We start from the raw sequence: 21,429 nt of genomic DNA, 5'->3' as shown, positions 1-21,429 counted from the left end.
CTGTGCCTGATAATGTGATCTTCATCATCCTGCTGTGCATTGAGTGCCAGGGTCCCATGTTAATTGTATGCATGTGATTTATATCAATTAGTGTTAATTGTATTCAGGTGATGTGTATCAATTGGGGGCTCTCTTGTATCCATTTATAAGAGAGTTGATCTAGGGTGTGGTATGGGTGTAATGTGGAGCTCTGTGAATAAAGGCTTGGAAGCAACTGAAGACTGGGCTCTAGTATTCTATTCTTCACCACCTGGCTATCCAATTTAGAACATTATGGGACCCGGAGGGTTGTGAAGTGCCCAGTACACAGGGTTCACATGGAATGCCCATGGCACCAGAGCCTGGGTACTTGCTAGGCTCATAAAGGGGCCAATTATTATTAAAATTAGGGGGCGGCCTCATTATGCATTTGGAGCCCCTGAACTGTGCTCCAGAAGCTGAGCATCCATATAAGAGCTCACTGCTCGGTCAGCTCCTTCGCAGATGTTGGGCCCTCTAGGGATCCAAGTGGTTGAGTGCTTCCTTATGCTGGCTTAGCAGATACCCTTGGAACTACAGGCACCACTGTTATTGATGTAGTGGCTGCCTGGGCCTGAACGTTATCTGACACACCTGTAGTCATGTAAGTGAAGGAGCCGGGTGTTAAGGATATGGCACAACTCTGACAGACATCCCTATCATTCATGCCAGCTCCTGCCATTCCCCTGGTGCTGGGCACACGCTCAGCACAGTCAGAGATCTTTGTGTGAGCAGAGCTCCAACACGGTGAATCAATATAAGATAGACTGCTGTATATTGCAGCCCAAGAGCCTATGTCAAGGCATTTGTTGTGGAATCCATCCCTGAGCTTAGAACCTTGATCAAGGCAGAGCTCCACTGCAGAGGCCCCTGGTGTGAGCATGCTGTCCATGGCGCTCTGCAGCTCGATCCGGTGGTCATGAACTACTACAGAAGCTGGTTCTGGACTTCTCTATAGATGCCCCCAAACTATACAGGCTACTTGGCAGGCTCTAAAATGACTACTGATTCAAACTATAACAACAACAACTTGCATTTATATAGTGCCTTTAATGTAGTAAAACGTCCCAAGGCGCTGCACATGAACATAATCAGACAAAAATTGACACCACGCCAAAGCAGGAGCTATTAGGACAGGTGGCCAAACACTTGGTCAAAGAGGTAGGTTTCGAGAATATGGCATTGAGATGGAGGATCAGCCATTATCATATTGAATGGCGGAGCAGGCTCGAAGGGCTGAATGGCCTACTCCTGCTCCTATTTTCTATGTTTCTATGTTTTAAGCAGAGTCTTAAAGGAGGAGAGAGAGGTAGAGAGGTGGAGGTTTGTCGAGGGAATTCCAGAGTTTAGGGACTAGAGGGCTGAAGGCCAATGGTGGGGAAAAGGAAGTGGGGAATGCACAAGAGGCCAGAGTTGGAGCAATATAGAGTTCTCTACATAAGAACATAAGAAATAGGAGCAGGAGTAGGCCATACGGCCTCTGAAGCCTGCTCCACCATTCAATAAGATCATGGCTGATCTTCGACCTCAACTCTACTTTCCTGCCCGATCCCCATATCCCTTGATTCCCCTAGAGTCCAAAAATCTACATATCTCAGCTTTGAATATACTCAACCACTCAGAATCCACAGCCCTCTGGGGTAGAGAATTCCAAAGATTCACAACCCTCTGAGTGAAGAAATTCCTCCTCATCTCAGTCTTAAATGGTCGACCCCTTATCCTGAGACTATGCCTCCTAGTTCTAGACTCTCCAGCTAGGGGAAACAACCTCTCAGCATCTACTCTGTCAAGCCCCCTCAGAATCTTATATGTTTCTTGGAGGGTTTTGGGCTGGAGGAGGTTACAGAGTTAGGGAGTGGCGAGGCCACGGAGGGATTTGAACACTGACACCGAAATTGCAGGGTCCAGCAGATGAAGCAGCCCTTGAATTTGTCCTCAGGTCAGCTAGTTTGCTGTTTCTCCTCTCTAGTGCTCTGTAATTAATCAAGTCCTCCCTCCTGCAACTCACTGACTGACCCCTTCAGAGTGGATATACTAGAGCTTGCACTTGCCACTGTTAGAATGGTCAGTGGAAGGTGCTTGGTCGTGGCCAGTCATTGGCCTTATCTGCCTTGTCCTCTTGGGCACCTAGAGAAACAAAGAAAGCACACAGTTAAAATGCTGGTAAGATGCCTCTTGAAACAGAACTTTACATGGCAAAACACCGCAATGGGTCAGGAATGAGGTGCTACAGTTTATACCTGTTTGCAAGTGGGTAAATGAATAATGAGGGGATAAAGAATGAAAAGCCATGACCTTGGAGGAGATTTCTAACCTCCCCTTCTCCATTCCCTCTAATGCCTCTGCATCCAAAATTCCTTGTAAGGAGTTAAGGGTCTCAGCTTTAGATGACCCCTGTCCTGTCAGCATTTGCTGGTGCCAGTTTCATGAGGCCTTCTCTTGCAAGTAGATAGAAAAGGGATGTATGTTGGAATAAGGAACAGATACACATAGCAGCCAAGGAGCAGCCGTCCCAGTGCCTCAATCCCAGGACATTATTGGCCCCTAAGAGAAACTAATGTTTAGACCTCGTGTTTAATCAGAGTTTTTTTTCTCCATGGTAGCAAAGAGATATGGCTATGTAACTAATTCTTTCCCCTCTTTCTCCCTCAACATTCATCTGATAAAAAGTGTTTGGCAACGTGTGTCTTTTTGCTTTGTCAAATAGTCAACAGTACAACATAGGAATTTATGTTGAATTGCAACTTTGCATCAACTGCACTGCAAATGATGCACATTTGTTCCTGTTTTTCTTTTGAGGGGGGAGCTGTTCCTTTGTCATGGCTCATTATGAAATTTCTATGAATTGTTCAAATATTTTGGCTTGATTTAATGTAGATAAATATGGTATTGGGGAGGACACTCAGAGGGAACATTGCTAACAAGTAAGTTTACAGATGGCACAATTTTCACAGATAAAAAGAAACCACGCTCATTTACCATGTGACTTAAACTGTCAGTATTCTATGCAACATACAGTCTGGAGTGTGTTACAAGTGTGTTACATGCTTTTCAATAATTGATGCTATGCTGCACAGTTGGCATAGGCCAGTTGGGCCGAATGGCCTGTTTCTGTGCTGTAGACTCGATGTAACCTCTCCAGTGATATTGTAAGGGGAGAAGAGAGCATCCCCTAATACAGGAGAATAGACTAGGATCAGGAGATACATATGAACAGATGTCCCTATTAGTCAACCAGAAACCACACAAGAAGTCTATCTACCTCATTACTGTTTTGCTCATAATTTATAGACTGGATCCTGAATCTTTAAAAGACTCCACATTCACATATCTCAAAAATATGGTTTGTAGTTCACTCATGATGATATTCTGAAATATAAAGGCATTCATTCCGCTGAGCAACATTGGTAGCATATGAAATATGCCACCTGCAAGTTCTTAGGGCTGAAGATATCCAAACATGATAAGCAAACAAGAGAGTGCGTACCAAGCATGAACCTTCCATGGGCAGCCAGCCATCATGTGATGAGATGACATTTTACTGTGCGGCAGAGGATAAATGTCTTCCTCCCTCATTAGGAATGTGACAGCTGATGCTATTAGCCTCTCCTTCAAGGGATTGCTGTTTTTCACTGAACACCTTGCAGGAGAGATCAGTTCGATTATTGCTGGAGCAATCATGCTATCAAAATGAAGGTGTACTGCTTGCCAGCTTTAGCCTGGCACAGCAGCATTATGAATATGTACTTAGTCATTTGGAAAAGCCAACATACTTTCAAGATACTTCTTATGCCAAGCCACAGGGTATTTGCTTAACCATAGCCAATTGCATAGTATCCCAGATGAATCTTAAATTTTTAACCTAGTCATTTTGGCCCTATTCAGAACAAGTAACTATGGGCATTTGTCATCAGTTTGATATAACAGCCACATCCATCTATCCATTGAGCCACCCTTGATGAAACAGGTCCCTATGTTGCTCACACAGATTGTGGAGGACTACAAATATTGCCAGTGCACAAGGCATCAATGAATAATGCAGTTTGTTGTACTTTGGTAGTATCCTTCAGTGTCCCTTAATTATCCAAAACACCTTCACAAGCACACACACTGCTAGCATGTTGGTTATAGTTGTAATTCAGTTCTGGTCACCAATTTTAAAAAACTAGTAAAATCAGGACTGCACATGCCCAGGGTGGAACTGTGTCGGTAGCGGGGAAGGCTGGCCTTGTTAAAGCAGTGAGGCAAGCCCCATGCCTTCATTTCCACATGGAAAACATGGGAAGGGAGGCAGGCTTGCATGCCGGTTGTAAAATTGGATGAGCCAGCAGCTCTTAAAGGGGAGATTTGAAAGTCTTGAGTTCAGAAGTGTACACAGGGGGCAATGCCTAACACTCCCAAATTTAACAGTGACTACTTGGAGCTCTCACTACAGGAGGTGCAGTAAAGCTGAAAGCCATTCATCTGTTAAATAAAAAGATACAAGCTGCATGAATGGAGGCAATGAGCAAGTTACACATGGGAACAAATGCGCAAAAAGTTCAGTGGTGTCAGGAGTTCCAAGGTAAGTGAACTCAGAGAGTGGGCAATTCTGGCAGCTCCTGTGTTGTCAGATGTGGCTCCAGTTGAAGCAGTGAAATCTCATGACTCTGCACTCAGAGGTTCAAAGCCAACATCATTCCACCAGTCTGTGAGGTTGTCCGTAAGTCAACCTTGAAGCAGATGGTATAGCTCAGTCACTTTCTGCAGTGAAGCAGAGGTGGCTTCTCTCTGACATAACCAGAGAATTATGGTCAATAAAGAGGGGTCCTTGTGTATTGATAGGAGGAAATACAACACTTGAGATGTCGATAAGGCCTGTAGATTTTGTCTCCCTTATCCAAGTCATGAGGCACTGTGGAACGAACCATAGGGATTCTTATCCTTCTAATTTTGTTAGCTGTAATTTGTAACGCTGCAGCAATCGCCAAGTCTGTATGAAAGTGTTGTTTAGCAAACTGAACGTTTTAGCAAAAGGGCATAAATGCTCCCTGAAAATCAAAATGCATTTCAATTCTAACTTAAAAACCAGCAACACTGCTTTAAGAATTAGTCTAAAGCAGGTCAGTCCCATTAAGGGGGTCAAGTGCTTTATATGAATGAAATGTAGGCTGGGGCAGAGCCTGGGCTAAAGTAATGACATTTAGACCTCACTTCAATAACTTAAGTATACAAATATCGGTTTAGCTTCCCGTAGTGCTGCATCCTTCTCTTCCCACCCCCGCCCCAACCCACCCCCAAAATGATACCTTGTGTTAGCGTGGATTTTGGACTGTTGAATTAAAGGCAACGATGAAGTGACTAATGGGTACACGACAGTGGTATTTACCCTAAAACCACACTGAAATGCGCTTTGTGTAGATTAGACTAACCTTAATTAAAGGCTTAAATATAACACTTGACTACTAATAAAATGGACACTATTAAAACAAAATGGATTCTATTAACAAAGGGACACTATTAAATAAAATGGATTCTGTGACTGTGGGAAAGACAGTTAAAAGTGTTGAGTTTGTACATTCCAGAACTGGCTTGCAGTCTGAGAATACAATGGACATTTCATAACGAACTGATAAAAACTATAGCACCAGACTGCATAAAACAAAGGCATGCTGTCTTAAGGTGATAACAGTTCTTCGGACTTAACTGGGTAATGCGTAAGCAGTCTGTTGTTGCTATGCAGACTTAATTGGTTAATGTATAAACTGTCTGTTGTTGCTGTGCGGACTTAATTGGTTAATGTGTGTAATCAAGATTTATGATGTAAAAGCTACTGAAATCTGTATTTCAAAGGTATAAAAAAGCATGACAACCATTTTAAAGTTGAGAAGGGAGCTGCGGTGTTGCGGAATGCCCAGCCTTCTCCCAAAGCTTTGTCCAATAAACTGCATGTTGAATCTTTAAGTCTGACTCCGAGTGGTGATTTTTTCCCACAACACCTTGTAAATTGGGTGCCCCACAAATTTAACAAACGAGGCTGGAACACAGCTTTATGACCCACACCTACCACTAGGCCGGGACAGGAATCTCTTTTATGATCCTAACTGCCTGTAAAGTAGAATTTAGGAGATAACTAAAAATGATGGAGCAGATTTTCCTGTTGCTGCATCTGGGGCTACTGGATTGCCTAGGCACAGTGAATGCAGGAAAATCAGGCGGGGCGAGGGAGGGTGGGGTGGGGGCTGTGCGGAGCTGACAGGACCCGACTGATTTTTTTTGTCTACTGACTGAAATGGACTGAAAATCAGGCGGGTTCCCTTACTGGTGTGCACTCTTTCCCACTCAAACTTCCTGTATCCGTGGCGACCAGGTGATCCATTGGTCCCAGCTACAGGAACAGGAGGATCTGCCCTGATATGGGTTAACAGGTATACTTAAGCTCGCAAGTAAGAACTGAAAGTTTACATACCCGGGGCAATCAATTAGCTCATTATTGTCATTCAACAATATTGACCAGCAAAGCTAAGGAAGAGGAGGGCATTTTTTCCTAGATTCTATAATGCTGCAATGGCTGGATTAGATTTCCTTGCACTGAACAGCAACCTTCCAGCACAAGACTGAAAGAAGAACATTTGTAATAATTTGTCATCCACCGTGTCCTACAGTTGGAGAATACCCACAGTTTTCAGTCAATCTAATCCCTGAAGCCACGTCCAGTGAAGTAGCAATGGGAATGGGCGAGCCATCACTTGTAGAAGGTACCTTCCTTGAACATAGCTGGCTCCTCTGTGGTTCAGTTGGTAAAGGCACCACCTCATGTGGAACTGAGCTCTACGGATCAGGGAAGTCCCAGGTTCAATCCATGGCATTATGCCGAGTTAGGTGATCTCCACTAGTGCAAGGATGGGGTACAACTGTTGGCTTCAATGCCAAGGGTGAAGGGAAGGAAAAATCAGCCAGATTTCCCACTCATCATCATTAGCCAGTGACTCCTGCTGAAACATTAAGTTTGTGGAGTTGAAGTGAGAATGGGATTGGAACTGTCTGTAATGCCCTCACCATCAAACTGCCTGCCAGGCCTCAGAACTGAGGCTCACAGATGTGGAAAGGCTACTTCAGTCGGGTGCTGGACAGGTGGCTCATCCAAATATGCATCAGCACCTTGAGGAAAGAAGGGGAGAAAACTGGAGGAAAAAGTAATATCTATTTCAAGGACTTTACCCTCATTGGGTAGCCAGACATGTCTGTTCAGCAAATGAGAACAGCAAAATATACATTGAATTGACTAGTTGTGCTCCTACAGTATCCTTTTGTGCACATCACTGTGAAGAATGCCAAGGCTGAAGAATGGAATGCTGTTCTACTTTTTGCACCAAGTACCAAAATCAAGCACTCCCAGGTCAGGGACTATGATGGAGACACTGAAGAGATCCTTTTCCCCTCTGTGCCAACAAATGTGCCCAAACCTAACGTCAGAAGAGCTGCATCACTGCATTTTCCATTTCCCGCATTAGCTGTTCTTGTGCCTTCTCTGGATTAGATTGTCAAATTAGAGATAGATACTTAACGCAACTACATTGAACTTTGTGTAGAATATAAAATAAGACAGAACCATAGCAAACACTTTTGGCTAAGGGAACCAAAAGCTTAATGAAGCTCCAGGCTTGGCCTCACCAAACGCCCTATGCATTTGAATGTGTCCAGCAATGACCGAGAAACTTCCACCTATTCTTCTATACTGAAATTCCACAATGGTTAACTGAGGAAACAGTGGTGGCTCCTTTCGTCCCAGGAAGAGTGGACTTGTCATTGGTGTGTATAACTGATCTATAGCAAATCATTTCATCTTCTTGTTTGATTTGGGGCACAAACTAGGTGCCAGAAGTTTTTGCTTCATGCATCTTTTATCGGCATTGGGATGCCAATAAAATCCAAAACTAGATAGTGTTCCAAAATTTGTCAACAATCTGTTGGCAATAATTAGTCAGTGAAATAGGAATTGGCTGATACTGTTTGCTTCGCCTCTGGTAGTTTGAAAGCAGTCCAGACTAATAGGAATACAAATCTTGTCTCCTTGCATGGTGATTGAGTGCAAGTGAAATGAGTTTTGGACATTTTAACCCAGTTTCCAGTAGACCATAGCTAAGGTTGATAACAGCTGCAATATCTCACCTCCAGAATGTAGATGAAATTCAGTCAAGTGTTAGATCAGTAGGAAAATAAATCTTGGTTTATCATCACTGACTGCTGTTCTACCCAAAGTAAAACTTTTAAAGGCCCACCATTAACTTATATCGCAGGTTGCTGCACAGAGATGCAAAATCACCATTTTAGTAGCAGTGAATGGGTAATTACATAAATTACATTATGATGCAACAGGCTATTTGAGCGAAAATATCAAAACTGGCTTCAGTGTCAGCCATATCTGCTCACATCAACAAAAATGTATTGTTTACTAGCACCTCGCCTGTTACCTGTACTTGTATTTTATTGACTATTTTTTAGTATAGTGTCTTCTTGTACTTATCACCGTGAAGAATGCCAATGTTGAAGAATGGATTACTATTCTACTTTTTGCATGAAGTGTCAACATCAAATACTCTCAGGTCAGAGACTGTGATAAAGATATCAAGATCTCCTTCCCCTTTATCCCAACAAATGTGCACAAACCTAACTTCAGAAACGCACCTTTTACTGCATTGTCCATTTCCCACATTGGTCGTTCTTGTAGCTTCTCTGACTGAGATTGTCAAATTAGTGCTGAATTGTAGGTACTTTTAATGTGGTAGACTGTGATTTCTGGGAATTGGGTTGAGAATGACCCCCCACATGCATTTTACTTCACACATTTCAAGCCAGCAGAGAGGGGGACTTTTATACAATCAGTCTGATCTGGATTCCAATACAAGTCACAGAGGCAAAAAAGGACAGTATGCTACTCCAGGCCTCCAAATTAGTGAGGTTTGGGATACTTTCCAATGACAACAGAACAACCAGCAAAAAATCAACAGGCTTACAAAAAATCAATGTGATTTGTCTGTCCTGTACTCTGCTCAGGCTAGATATTGAATATTGCATTCCATTCTGGTCACTAAGGTAAAAGGAAAACATCCCAACCCTGGAAGTGGTGCAGAGAGGAGTTATGAGTCGGAACTGTAGCATCAGAGAAACTGAGTTGCAAGGAAAAGTTAGGAAACCTTGGATTCATCATCCTTGAAAGTAGGCAAATAAGAGGGGACCTTACAGAGGTATATGAGATATTGAGTGAAAGGCTAATCCAGTGTACAAGTTCAAGTTAAACCATGACTGCAGGATAAGGGGACACAGATACAAATAGTAAAACTCAAGTTCAAGTTTGATGTCAGGAAGCACTTCCTCACCCAGAGAGAAGTTATTCCCTGGAATGGTGACTGGGTAGGGTAGTGGAAGCTCTGGAATCATTCAATAGACAATTAGCTGCTGGAAACATCACCGTCTCTCCAACCCTCTCTCCTCCTTAAAACCTACCTCTTTAACCAAGCCTTTGGTCACGTATCCTTCTTTGGCTCGGTGTCAATTTTTGTCTGATAATGCTCCTGTGACGCTCCTTGGGACGTTTTACAGCGTTAAAGGTGCTATATAAATGCAAGCCGTTGTTGTTGAGGTGGGAAAATTGTAGGTTTTTGTGAAAGTTGGGCTGAATGACCTCCCTCATCGATATGAATCTTTCTGTCAGCTTTGTATACACCAGTCCTGAGTGCTCATCTTGTAAAAAGTTCACAATCTGCAGCGTAGGAGCTGTTGAGGTTGGCGATGCCAATCAGAGTCAAACAGCACACCAAAAAGAATACATGGCAACAGATCACACTGGAGCAATTTTATTGATTTTGGGAGGGGAAGGGTTGGTATTCATCTGATTTATCCATGTTTAATTCTTTTTGTTGTATTTTAATTTGATGTTTTTTTTAAAAATGCTACAATATTCTTAAGTTTGAATAACTCCTAGTCAAACTCCCCTGACCTCCAGGTACAGATTGATTCCAAGAGAACCCAAATATACATTTTTTCTTGTAAGTTGCTGCTGGCAATTTCATACAAAATGTATGACAGTGACAGTTGTTATCTTGTCCTTTAAACTCCTCTTCATCTTTTATTCCCTCTCATTGTCTCAAAATAATTATTTCCCCTCTGACCCAGAAATGGTATAAAAAATTCAATGGAGTTTATCAGTGGACTATTAGGCCTGGGGAACCATTCGAAAGAAACTCTCTAAGGTGTACAAGCAAGAATTTACACAATTGAAAGTGCATACATTTAAGATTTTTCTTTCACGGTTTATCCAAGTTTCATTTCCACAGATGTGTTAATTGAGTTTAATATAAACTTATGACAGATCAAAACTCAGTCCAAATCCATTTGGGACACACAGGCACAGCTGATTAAGTGCTATAGGGCTCGATTTTTGCACCCGCGATCGGGTTCGTTCGTGGCGGGGGGGCTGCGAAAATCGGGGATTCCCGGAGCGGGTCGGGAGCCCGGCTCCAACCCGCCCCATTTCCGGGTTCCCCACTGACGCGCTCACATGCGCATGCAGCCCCCGCATGTGGGACTCCCGCCGGCAATTAAAGCCGGTCGGGTGCCACTAAAGGTAATTGAACAGGTACTTCAGGTCGTTTACAGACCTGATTGACCTGTTATTTTAGCAGGGATGGGATTTTGCAACTGACTGGGACTGTTTCCCGTACTGGGGGAAACACTCCCAGTTGAAATGGACGTGTTGCAGCCATCAGCCTGTGGCAGCTGCAAAGGTCCATTTGACAGGTGGTGGGGGGAGACCCTCACTCATTGCAGGAGGCCACTCTGTCACTTTGGACAAAGTTTGGTCTCCACCACCCTCCTCCTAACAATAAAATTCACCAACTTGCACACTTACCCCGGTGTCCAGACACATTTACCTACCTTGCGGACCCCCTCAGATGTACATCTTGCGGATGGGGGCCGCCGTAGCTGCAGCCATGACCTCCTCGGAGGGCGAACAACATCAACAGCATCACCAGCCTCGCCGGCCACGCCGTCCACCTCTGACACGTGGAGCTCCACAACACAGTGCTGTTACACATCCACCTGCACAGCAGGAGGGAGGGCAACCGCAGAGAGCGATGCGTCGCAGGAGGCACTACCCTCGCCACAGGGTCCACAGACCGAGGCTCAGCTTCCTGGACCTCTCTGAGCAGCAGCGCACAAGGAGGCTCAGAGTCACTCGACATGTAGTCGTGGACATCTGCAGCCTCTTTCATGCCGAGCTGCTCCCGGCTGGCCAGAGCACCATCTTCTTACCTGTCGCTGTCAAAGTCACCACTGCCCTCAACAACTTCTCCTCCGCATCCTTCCAGGGTGCCACCGGGGACATCGCCGACGTCTCTCAGTCGTCTGCACAAAAGAGCCCTGCAAATACACCTACACCCACTCTGCAGTGACACAATGGGTGTCATCAGTTGTGTGTCTTCATTGTGATCCTCAGGAAAGGCATTATTACACAAACCAGACAAGATTCGCAAAGACATGGCAGTAGTGGTGCCAATATAATATGTAATGTGAGTTGATCAGAAATTAAATAGAAGTAAAAACCATGACAAACCCTCAAACACCCTTGTGCATCCCCTTCATGCTCACGACACGTTTGCCTTACACTTCCTACTGCACATATGTGATGCATGCCCTGTGGCTGCAGCACAGGTAGTGACAGGTTGAGTGAGGCTGACTGTGAAAGAGATGCATGAGAGGGTGAGTATGAGATAGAGCCATGAGATTGTATGAGGATTGGGTTGAGTGGTAATGGCGGGATGAGTACTGGCGAGGTGAGTAAGTGCAGGTAAGATGAGGATGAGCTTTGAGTGGGTGTGAGGAGTGATGTGACAGAGTAGTGTTGGCTGTGCAGAAGGAGATGTGGGGTGGGGGCGGTGATGTAGCAGACTGAGTGTAGGGGAATGAGTAAGTGTACTCACTTTGGCTGACCTACTGAGGTCATTGCAGCGCCTCCTGCACTGTATGCAGGTGGGCGATATGTTGGTGGTGCTGGTGACCTCCTCTGCCACCTCGAGCCAGGCCTTCTTGGTGGCAGAGGCAGGCCGCTTCCTCCCGCCCGCCGGGGGGAAGATCTCTGTCCTCCCCTTCCTCCTCACTCCACCCAATAAGAGCTGGAGTGAGGCATCATTAAACCTGGGAGCAGCCTTCGCCCTGGGCTGCTCCATGCTGTAATTTTCCCTATTTCTTGCAGCATCAGTCAGTGGAGGACTGCCCCTTTATATAGAGCTCCTCCAGCTGACAGACCTTACTGCGCATGTGCAGCCCGCCCGCCGCGCAGCTCAGCAGCGGGGAACCCGGAAGACCAGGTAAGTGGATCCAATCAGCCTGCGATTGCACACAGGGCAGACTGATTTCACCGGGCACGTTACCCACGCGCCCATTCGACCCCCCGCTGCCATGGTAATATCGGGCCCAATATCTCAGTCAGTTCCTGTTTCAAATCCAGCACCAGAAAAGAAGAGGAACTTTTCTTTGTTAAAATTTACAAGTACTTTTTTCCCCAACCTTTACGGGTATCAAAAACATATTATCAGTATCAGAACCCTTTTAAATACTCTATTTATTTTACGGTACTGCGTCTAGATATAAAAGAGCCAACAAGAGCACAGATGACTATCGTGTGAGGTGGTGTCATCTCCTGCCTAGCAGGAAGCCAAACAATTCTGTTCTGCTGTTTTCACATTGTTACCCTTTGTGAATCTTCCTTTCGACATCAGCAAAGGTCCAATGCCAAAAAATAAAATGAGCGGGCATCAAAGAAGGTTCAAAACGCTGCAAAGAAATGTGATGAAAGTAAATTTAAAAAAATATTCTTGGAAGATTGGCACCACTCATGTGAAAGTGGCAGATGGTGACTAATCTGTTGGCAACTATTGCCCAACTTTCATGATGCACAGCTCAATCCCTAACTTTGTGCTGTGATCTCAAGGCAGTGCACATAGGGATACAGCATGAGTGCATTAAACATTCGGGTGTGAAGATTGCTGACCAGGCGATAGTCTCTGAAAACTGAGGACATCACATTGAATCGGATGACAAGGTTAATCACCTGTAAATACATGTCCCTGTGTATAACTTCCAATCAGCGAGGTTCACATTTGAATATTTAATGTACTCGTGCATTATCCCTGTGTGGACTATTTTTATGTGGGTATCAACATCTGCATAGAAACAGCGCATACAGGAAGATAGGAGAGAGTGTTAAGCATCTGGATGTGAACTTTGTCAGTTGGAAGTTCTGCCCTTGAGTCACCTAACAAAGATTGATCACATTCACCTGAAGTATTACAATGTGCAGCTGAGTAATGTCGGACAACTGAGCTTCTCTTCATTATGTTGTTCTTTTCAGTTTCCTTTTCTCCAAATTTTCTCCCTCCAGGTGCCAGCCGTGGCTCAGTGGTAGCACTCTCACCTCTGGACTCAGGAGGTTGTGGGTTCAAGTCCCACTCCAGAGACTTGAGCACAAAATCTCGGCTGACACTCCAGCACAGTACTGAGAGAGTGCTGCACTCTCAGAGGTACATGACTTTCAGATGAGACATTAAACTGAGTCTGCCCTTTCGGGTGGACGTAAAAGATCCCATGGCACTATTTTGGAGAAGAGCAGGGGAGTTCTCCCCGGTGTCCTGACCAATATTTATCCCTCAACCAACACCACCAAAAACAGATTATTTGGTCATTACTGTTTGTGGGACCTTGCTGTGCGCAAATTGGCTGCTGCATGTCCTACATTACAACAGTGACTACACTTCAAAAGTATTTCATTGCCTGTGATGCACACTGGGATGTCCTGAGGTCATGAAAAGTGATGTATAAATGCAAGTCTTTCTCCTTTCTTTCTCCTCTATGGGAGGCACTGCCCATGCTGGGCTGTGGTTCAATGGGTGCCAGCAACCCTTTGTTACATCACTCAAGTAGCCATGGGTGAGATTAGATAGTGAGTATTGGCAGGTTATCCGGCCATGGCGGGTACCACAGTTGAGCCTCATCCTGTCTTCATGCGACGTACAAAAATGATGGTCAGGAAAAGTCCACTTAGTCCATCAAGCCTGCCCCACACTCATGACGCCTGGAGCATCATGACCAGACACTTCCTACCCCCTACCTGCCCCCCTGCACCACCACCACCCCCAATCCCCGTCGCAGGCATCCCATCCACACACGGTTTCTTGCAGGGGTCACTGGAGGGCAATCAAAAGCTCTGGCTGATTTTTCCCTTCTCTAGCATCAGACTGAGTCCAATTGCAGACCCCAAAACCTCTACCCTTACTGAGATCAGTTCACTCTGTGCACAGGGAGTCAAACTTTGGTTCAGTACTACACCAAGAGGTGCATGTATGCTCTGAGCAGTCAGGCAGCATGAGTCTTAATATCCTTAAAGAACAACTGCTGAACACTTGTTCTGCTCTTCATCAGTGTCAAAGAAGTTGATAAAGGACAAAGTCCAGTGATGTAGATATTTGTAATCCTTGAAATCATCCAATAATCATATTTGCAGCCTTGGGAATAAATCATCTGTTTAATTGCTGTCTGGCTTCTGGCTTAATTAAGGCATCAGGATTTCTGGCTTCCCATGTGCAGTAGATGTCACCAAATGTCAGAACTGAACAATATTTTGGAACTGAATTGACAAGATAGCAATAAATTGGGTGACACATTTAAGTGAAACAGACGGCTGAACAACTCATAACAGCCAGTTAACTCCAGTCAACACAGACGTATGTACAGACTGAGCGAGAGGTGATGAAATCATCAGTAGAATTATTTTGGAGCAGGTACCAAACCCAACAGTGTGAATTAACTAAATTAACATCAGTAGATACCATCGTTAACCCAAGTTGTTAACAGCTGGTGTCAATTCCCCTTTCTGTATACCAAGTCACACCATTAGCTTAAAAAGTTCTTTAAACTAATTCTGTTTACTGAATTGTAAAAAAGACAAAATCAGCCTGAGGAATTCAGGAAAAATTAAAATATGTTTAATATTGCCTTAAGGAATAAGCCTCCTGTTCCAGGATATGCTACTCATTGCATGGTGGAATTTCAGAGCAAGGTGAAAGAGGTAGAGTTGGAGAGAAGAACACTGGTCCAGATGTGGAGCCATGTTACATCTATTCTGCCCCAACAACGTACTTTAACTCATGGGTCAAAGGAGTCCTCGTCTCTGAGTCAGAAGGTTGTTGGTTCAAGTCCCACTCCAGGAACTTGAGCACAAAATCTAGGCCCACACTCCAGTGCAGTGCTGCACTGTCAGAGGTGCCGTCTTCCAGATGAGACGTTAAACTGAGGCCCTATCTGCTCTCTCAGGTGGACTTAAAGATTCCATGGCACTATTTTGAAGTTCTCCCCAGTGTCCTGGCCAATATTTATCCCTCAACCAACAGGCCATTATCACATTGCTATTTGTGGGATCTTGCTGTGTGCAAATTGGCTGCCACCTTTCCTACATTACAACAGTAACTACTCTTCAATAAAGTATTTCATTGGCTGTAAAATGCTTTGGGACGTCCAGAGGTCATGAAAGGCACAATATAAATGCAAGTTCTTTCTTTCTTTACTCCTTGATGCACCAAGCAGACTTAGGTTCTGTTGGGCCTGTCAGAAGGCGGGCTGGACAGAATTTCCTGGGGTAGCCCAGGCACGACTCTAGCCACATCCTGAGATGAGGGGCAGGCAGAAGATCTGCCCAGGCCCCACCCCTCCTCCATCAGACTTTAAAGGGCCAGTGCAAATGGGGTGGAATCCCAGCTTAATCGGGTTCTGCCCTCAATTCCTAGCATCCTGGGTGGAATGCACACTTCCCACCTGCTCCAGCCCCCAAGAATTTCAAGGCCATAGTTTATGACGTTGGCACAAGAATATTTCACTCTCCATCACCAAAATCTTGTGGCTTCACAAGCACAAAAAGCGGCCAGAAAAAAAAAATCAAGCCCTAGGTGTTGGCATTGAGATGGGGCTGAACAGAGGGATCATTAATTATGAACCAAGGCAACAACACTGCAAACTAACTGGGTGGGTTCATGTCAATGATATATTGGATATATACTTGAAAAGGAAAAATATGCAGGACCATGGGGAAAGAGCAGGGGAGTGGGATTAATTGGATAGCTCTTTCAAAGAGGCAGGATGGGCCAAATGGCCTCCTTCTGTGCTGTAAGATTCTATGAAGCAAAGCTCTTAAATAATGCCGAGACTGTCCAGTTTTTCCACTTTACTCCACTGATTCTCCCCAATGACTTGAGGAGGTAATTATTTTTTCAATTATATTTTAGATTACATTTTAGAAGAAAAATCTATCGTCTTATCTCAGCAGCACCCACATCAATCTTAGGTCTAAATTGGAAGATTCCTCCTCCCTCATTATTTTGAATCAAGCAAGCATTACAAGATATTACTGAATTCTACCACCATTCAATTCACACATTTACAGTCTGATATAAACAAATTCTTGGCAATCATATGGAAATAAGTTACTAAATCCCAGTATCAAATCTTGATGTTACAATCAGTTGTGTTCTGAGAATTTATTTTCTTTTTATCCAAACTAACTGATTGCTCGGTATATAAACTAGACTGATTGTCATCTGTGTATATAAACTAGACTGATTGTCATCTGTGCATTATATGAAACATCTTGTGCATCTGCACATTTTCGATCCAAACTTCACTTCCTGTGGTCACAATTTCTGGTCACACTTTTCAAGTCAACATTTAACACTGAAAAATGCTTATGGAATCAGTTATAAAGGGGTAATTTTTAACAATGAGGCGGGATCTCAGTGAGGGATCTTTGTGCGTGTTCTCGAGCGATTGCAACTCAATTGAAGGCACTTAATTCTACTTCTGGGTTTTGCGTCTCCAAGCGCGCCTGCATGACCCGATTTAAAACCCGATTTAAAGGGCCAATGCAACAATGGATTATGAAGGAGAAAGGAGTAAAAAGCAGAATGGAAGGACATAGAGGAAAGGCAGCGCCCAGGTTCTTGGAGGCCTCGCTTGAGATACTACTGGCTGCTGTGAGAAGCAGGAGGGAGTTGTTGTACCCAGGTGACAGGAGGAAGAAACCTGCTTCTGTTACCAAGAAGGGCGTGGCTGGAGGTGGTAGAACAGGTCAGCAGCAGAAGCCCGGTGCCCAGGTCTTGGCTGCAGTGCAGGGAGCGACTTAATGACCTAACCAGGTCAGGAAAAGTGAGAACAGTTACTGATTCGCCTACATCCTGTGGTGCACATTACCCCCTCTCTCACTCTGTCTTGCCAAGCCTACTCCATCACATCACTCCTCACACCCGCTTAAGGCTCAGTGTCAAGTTACCTTCACTTTCTGTGCACTTCCTCACCTCCCCATTTGTGAATCCACCACTCCCACTCACCCCAATCCTGATGCAATGTCATGAATCTCTCTGATAGTCGCTCTCTGATGCATCACTTTCATGGGCAGCCTCAGCCATCCATCAGGTGACCACGTCACGTTCACTCACTCACACATCTGTTCTTTCTCCCCTTGTAGGGGAAGAGAGTGCAAAATGCACGGAAGAGGTGTAGGATGGGAGGGGAGCCACCACAAATAGTGGTCCTGACAGAGGCAGGGGAGGAGGTGTTGGAACTAAGCCCGACCCAGGAATGCCTGGCCATCGGAGATGCCGAGACTGACACCCCCGCGAACATCTGGTAACAGACCCTTAACATCCCTTGCACACCATATGAACTGATGTTATCAATGATTGATCTCTTGCACAATTCAGGATGCTCATCGCAACATCACTTCTGCGATGATTGTTACGATTGCTGTATGTTCTCCTCCAGGACCTTCGAGGAGTGCTGACCAGGCCGATGACGTGCATGAGGGCGATTCCTCAGAGGAGCTCCATGCTTCGACACATTATAGCGAGCCATGGACCAGCACAGATATTCACACCTCAGTGGGTCTTGTTAGAGAGTTAGTTGGGTTGTCACCTGATGATTCACCATTCACAAGTGAGCACGAGCAGACACTGGTGGCAGGGTGGAGAGTTACCACAGGAATAACTGGCATGTGGCGGCCAAGCCTTCATAGTGACATCACTTTTTGATCCTTCGATGTCGGCTCTTCCTATCATTGTGAAGCAGAATTCACCAAGCGTTGGATTGTTCACCCACTAATAGGGAACGTGAGCTGGGATTAGAACGTCGTGAGACAGGTTAGTTTTACCCTACTGATGATGTGTTGTTGCAGTAGTAATCCTGCTCAGTTACGAGAGGAACTGCAGGTCCAGACATTTGGGGCTCGGTTTTCGCACCCGCGATCGGGTGCGTTCGTGGCTGCGAAAATCGGGGATTCCCCGGGCGGGTCTGAAACCCGACTCCAAACCGCCCACTTCCGGGTTCCCCAGTGACGCGCTGACATGCGCACGCAGCCCCCGCATGTGGGACTCCCGCCGGCAATTAGAGACCTGGTCGTTTAGAGACCTGATTAACATGATATTTTAGGACGGGTGGGATTCTGCAAACAACTGGGACTCTTTCCTGTACTGGGGGAAACACTCCCAGTTGAATGGCCATGTTGCAGCTGTCAGCCTGTGGCAGCTGCAAAGGTCCATTTGACAAGTGGTGGGGGGAGACCCTCACTCATTGCAGGAGGCCACTCTGTCACTTTGGAAAAAGTTTGGCCTCCACCACCCTCCTCCTAACAATCAAATTCACCAACTTGCACACTTACCCCGGTGTCCAGACACATGTACCTACCTTGCGGACCCCCTCAGATGTACATCTTCCGGATGGGGGCCGCCGTAGCTGCAGTCACGACCTCCTCGGAGGACGAACAGCATTACCAGCCTCGCCGGCCACGCTGTCCACCTCTGACACGTGGAGCTCCACCACACAGTGCTGTGACACATCCACCTGCACAGCAGGAGGGAGGGCAAGCACAGAGAGAGATGCGTCGCAGAAGGCACTACCCTTGCCACAGGGTCCACAGACTGAGGCTCAGCTTCCTGGACCTCTCTGAGCAGCAGTGCACACGGAGGCTCAGAGTCACTCGACATATAGTCGTGGTCATCTGCAGTCTCCTTCATGCCGAGCTGCTCCCAGCTGGCCCGAGCACCAACTTTTTACCTGTCGCTGTCAAAGTCACCGCTGCCCTCAACAACTTCTCCTCCGCATCCTTCCAGGGTGCCACCAGGGACATCGCCGACGTCTCTCAGTCGTCTGCACAAAAGAGCCCTGCAAATACACCTACACCCACTCTGCAGTGACACAATTGGTGGCATCAGTTGTGGGTCTTCATAGTGATCCTCAGGAAAGGGCATTATTGCACAAACCAGACAAGATTCGCAAAGATGTGGCAGTAGTGGTGACAATATAATATGTAATGTGAGATGATCAGAAATTAAATATAGATAAAAATCATGACAAACCCTCAAACACCCTTGTGCATCCCCTTCATGCTCACGACACGTTTGCCTTACGCTGCCTACTGCACATATGTGATGCATGCCCTGTGGCTGCAGCACAGGTAGTGGCAGGTTGAGTGAGGCTGACTGTGAAAGAGATACATGAGAGGGTGAGTATGAGATAGAGCCATGAGATTGTATGAGGTTTGGGTTGAGTGGTTGTGGCGGGATGAGTACTGGTGAGCTAAGTAAGTGCAGCTAAGATGAGGATGAGGTTTGAGTGGGTGTGAGGGGTGATGTGACAGAGTAGTATTGGCAGTGCAGAAGGAGGTGTGGGGTGGGGGCGGTGATGTGGCAGACGGAGTGTAGGGGAATGAGTAAGTGTACTCACTTTGGCTGACCTACTGAGGTCTTGTAGCGCCTCCTGCACTGTATGCAGGTGCGCGATATGTTGGTGGTGCAAGTGACCTCCTCTGCCACCTCGAGCCAGGCCTTCTTGGTGGCAGAGGCAGGCCACTTCCTCCCGCCCGCCGGGGGGAAGATCTCTGTCCTCCCCCTCCTCCTCATCCCATCCAATAATACCTGGAGTGAGGCATCATTAAACCTGGGAGAAGCCCCCTGGGCTGCTCCATGCTGTAATTTTTTCCTATTTTCTGCAGCATCAGTCAGTGGAGGACTGCCCCTTTAAATAGGGCTCCTCCAGCTGACAGCCTATACTGCGCATGCGCAGTCCGTCCGCTGCGCAGTTTTCCAGCAGGAAACCCGGAAGCACAGATAAGTGGCTCCAATTAGTCTGTGATTCCGTGCGGAGCAAACTGATTTCACTGGACGCGTTACCCACGGGCCCAGTCGGTCATCCGCTGCGAACCCTCCGCCCTGTTAATATCGGGCCCTTGATGTATGTGCCTGGCTGAGGAGCCAATGGTGCGAAGCTACCCTCTGAGGGATTATAACTGAACGCCTCTAAGTCAGAATCCCCCCTAAATGGCACTGAGGAGAGTCCACATCGGCAGGTTCACTCCCTTCAAGCTCTGCTCAGTTAAACAGAGATGGCCCGGGGGCCATCCTTTTAAAGGAGAATGATAGAGGGTACAGATGCAGCTTTGCGATGTACTGGAAGACTTGCCACACTCAATCTCCACATTAGCGGAGAGGATGGAGGAGTCCGCCTCCAGCATTAGTGGACTGGTGACGCAGGTAAGTGCGGGAATATCTGCAATGGAGAGAATGGCAGCCTACATGGCACTTCAAGCTTGGCTCACAAATGAGTCCATTCATGCCCTGACAACAGCCGTGCAGACTCAGGGTGAACAACATTCTGCCGCATTAAACAAGCAGACAGATATATTAGAAGTGGCCTTACATGTCCTCCAAGCTGTTGTACAGCAGAGTGGTGGGAGTGATGTAGCCCTGGCCCAGGAGAGGGATGATGGCGAAAAGGGACATGGAAGTGGGGATTCCACTCAAAGCGCTCCCACGTCTCACCCATTGCCCCCCCCACCCAACCACTACCCTCAATGCTTCCTCCTCTCCCAATGGCCGAGTCTGCCCCTGCATAGGTGCAGGTGGAGCAGTCTTTGGTGGGACCCTCACGGGCTCCAAAACCCAGAGGGGATAGACCCAAAGCATCTCAGCAGTCAGGGCCAGGACCTGCGCAACCTGCCACTACCTCTGCTAAAGCCACAGGGGATGCACCCCGTAGAAGTAGTCGGAAGAGAAAGGCGAAGGTTTTGTGATCACCACGGGTATTAACAAGGGTGTCTGACTAAATGTCATGTTTTTCATTTGTAATTGTTTTTTCTTACCTGCACATTAAATGTTATAATTTTCACCACCATTTCCATGTCTTGACCATTCTTGAGTACCTTTTGTGAAAGCGCCCTTGCATGCCCCTCATCATGAACGGCGAGACTTGATGCCGCCCATTTTGCATGTTTGCAATGGGTGTATGTGTGATTGTAGGTCTGTTTTGTGCAATCGGGGGTGGGATGCTGTTGGT

Source organism: Heptranchias perlo, chromosome 26 (genome assembly GCF_035084215.1).
Source record: "Heptranchias perlo isolate sHepPer1 chromosome 26, sHepPer1.hap1, whole genome shotgun sequence".
Taxonomy (NCBI): Eukaryota; Metazoa; Chordata; class Chondrichthyes; order Hexanchiformes; family Hexanchidae; genus Heptranchias; species Heptranchias perlo.
Note: the sequence above shows the minus strand (reverse complement) of the source record.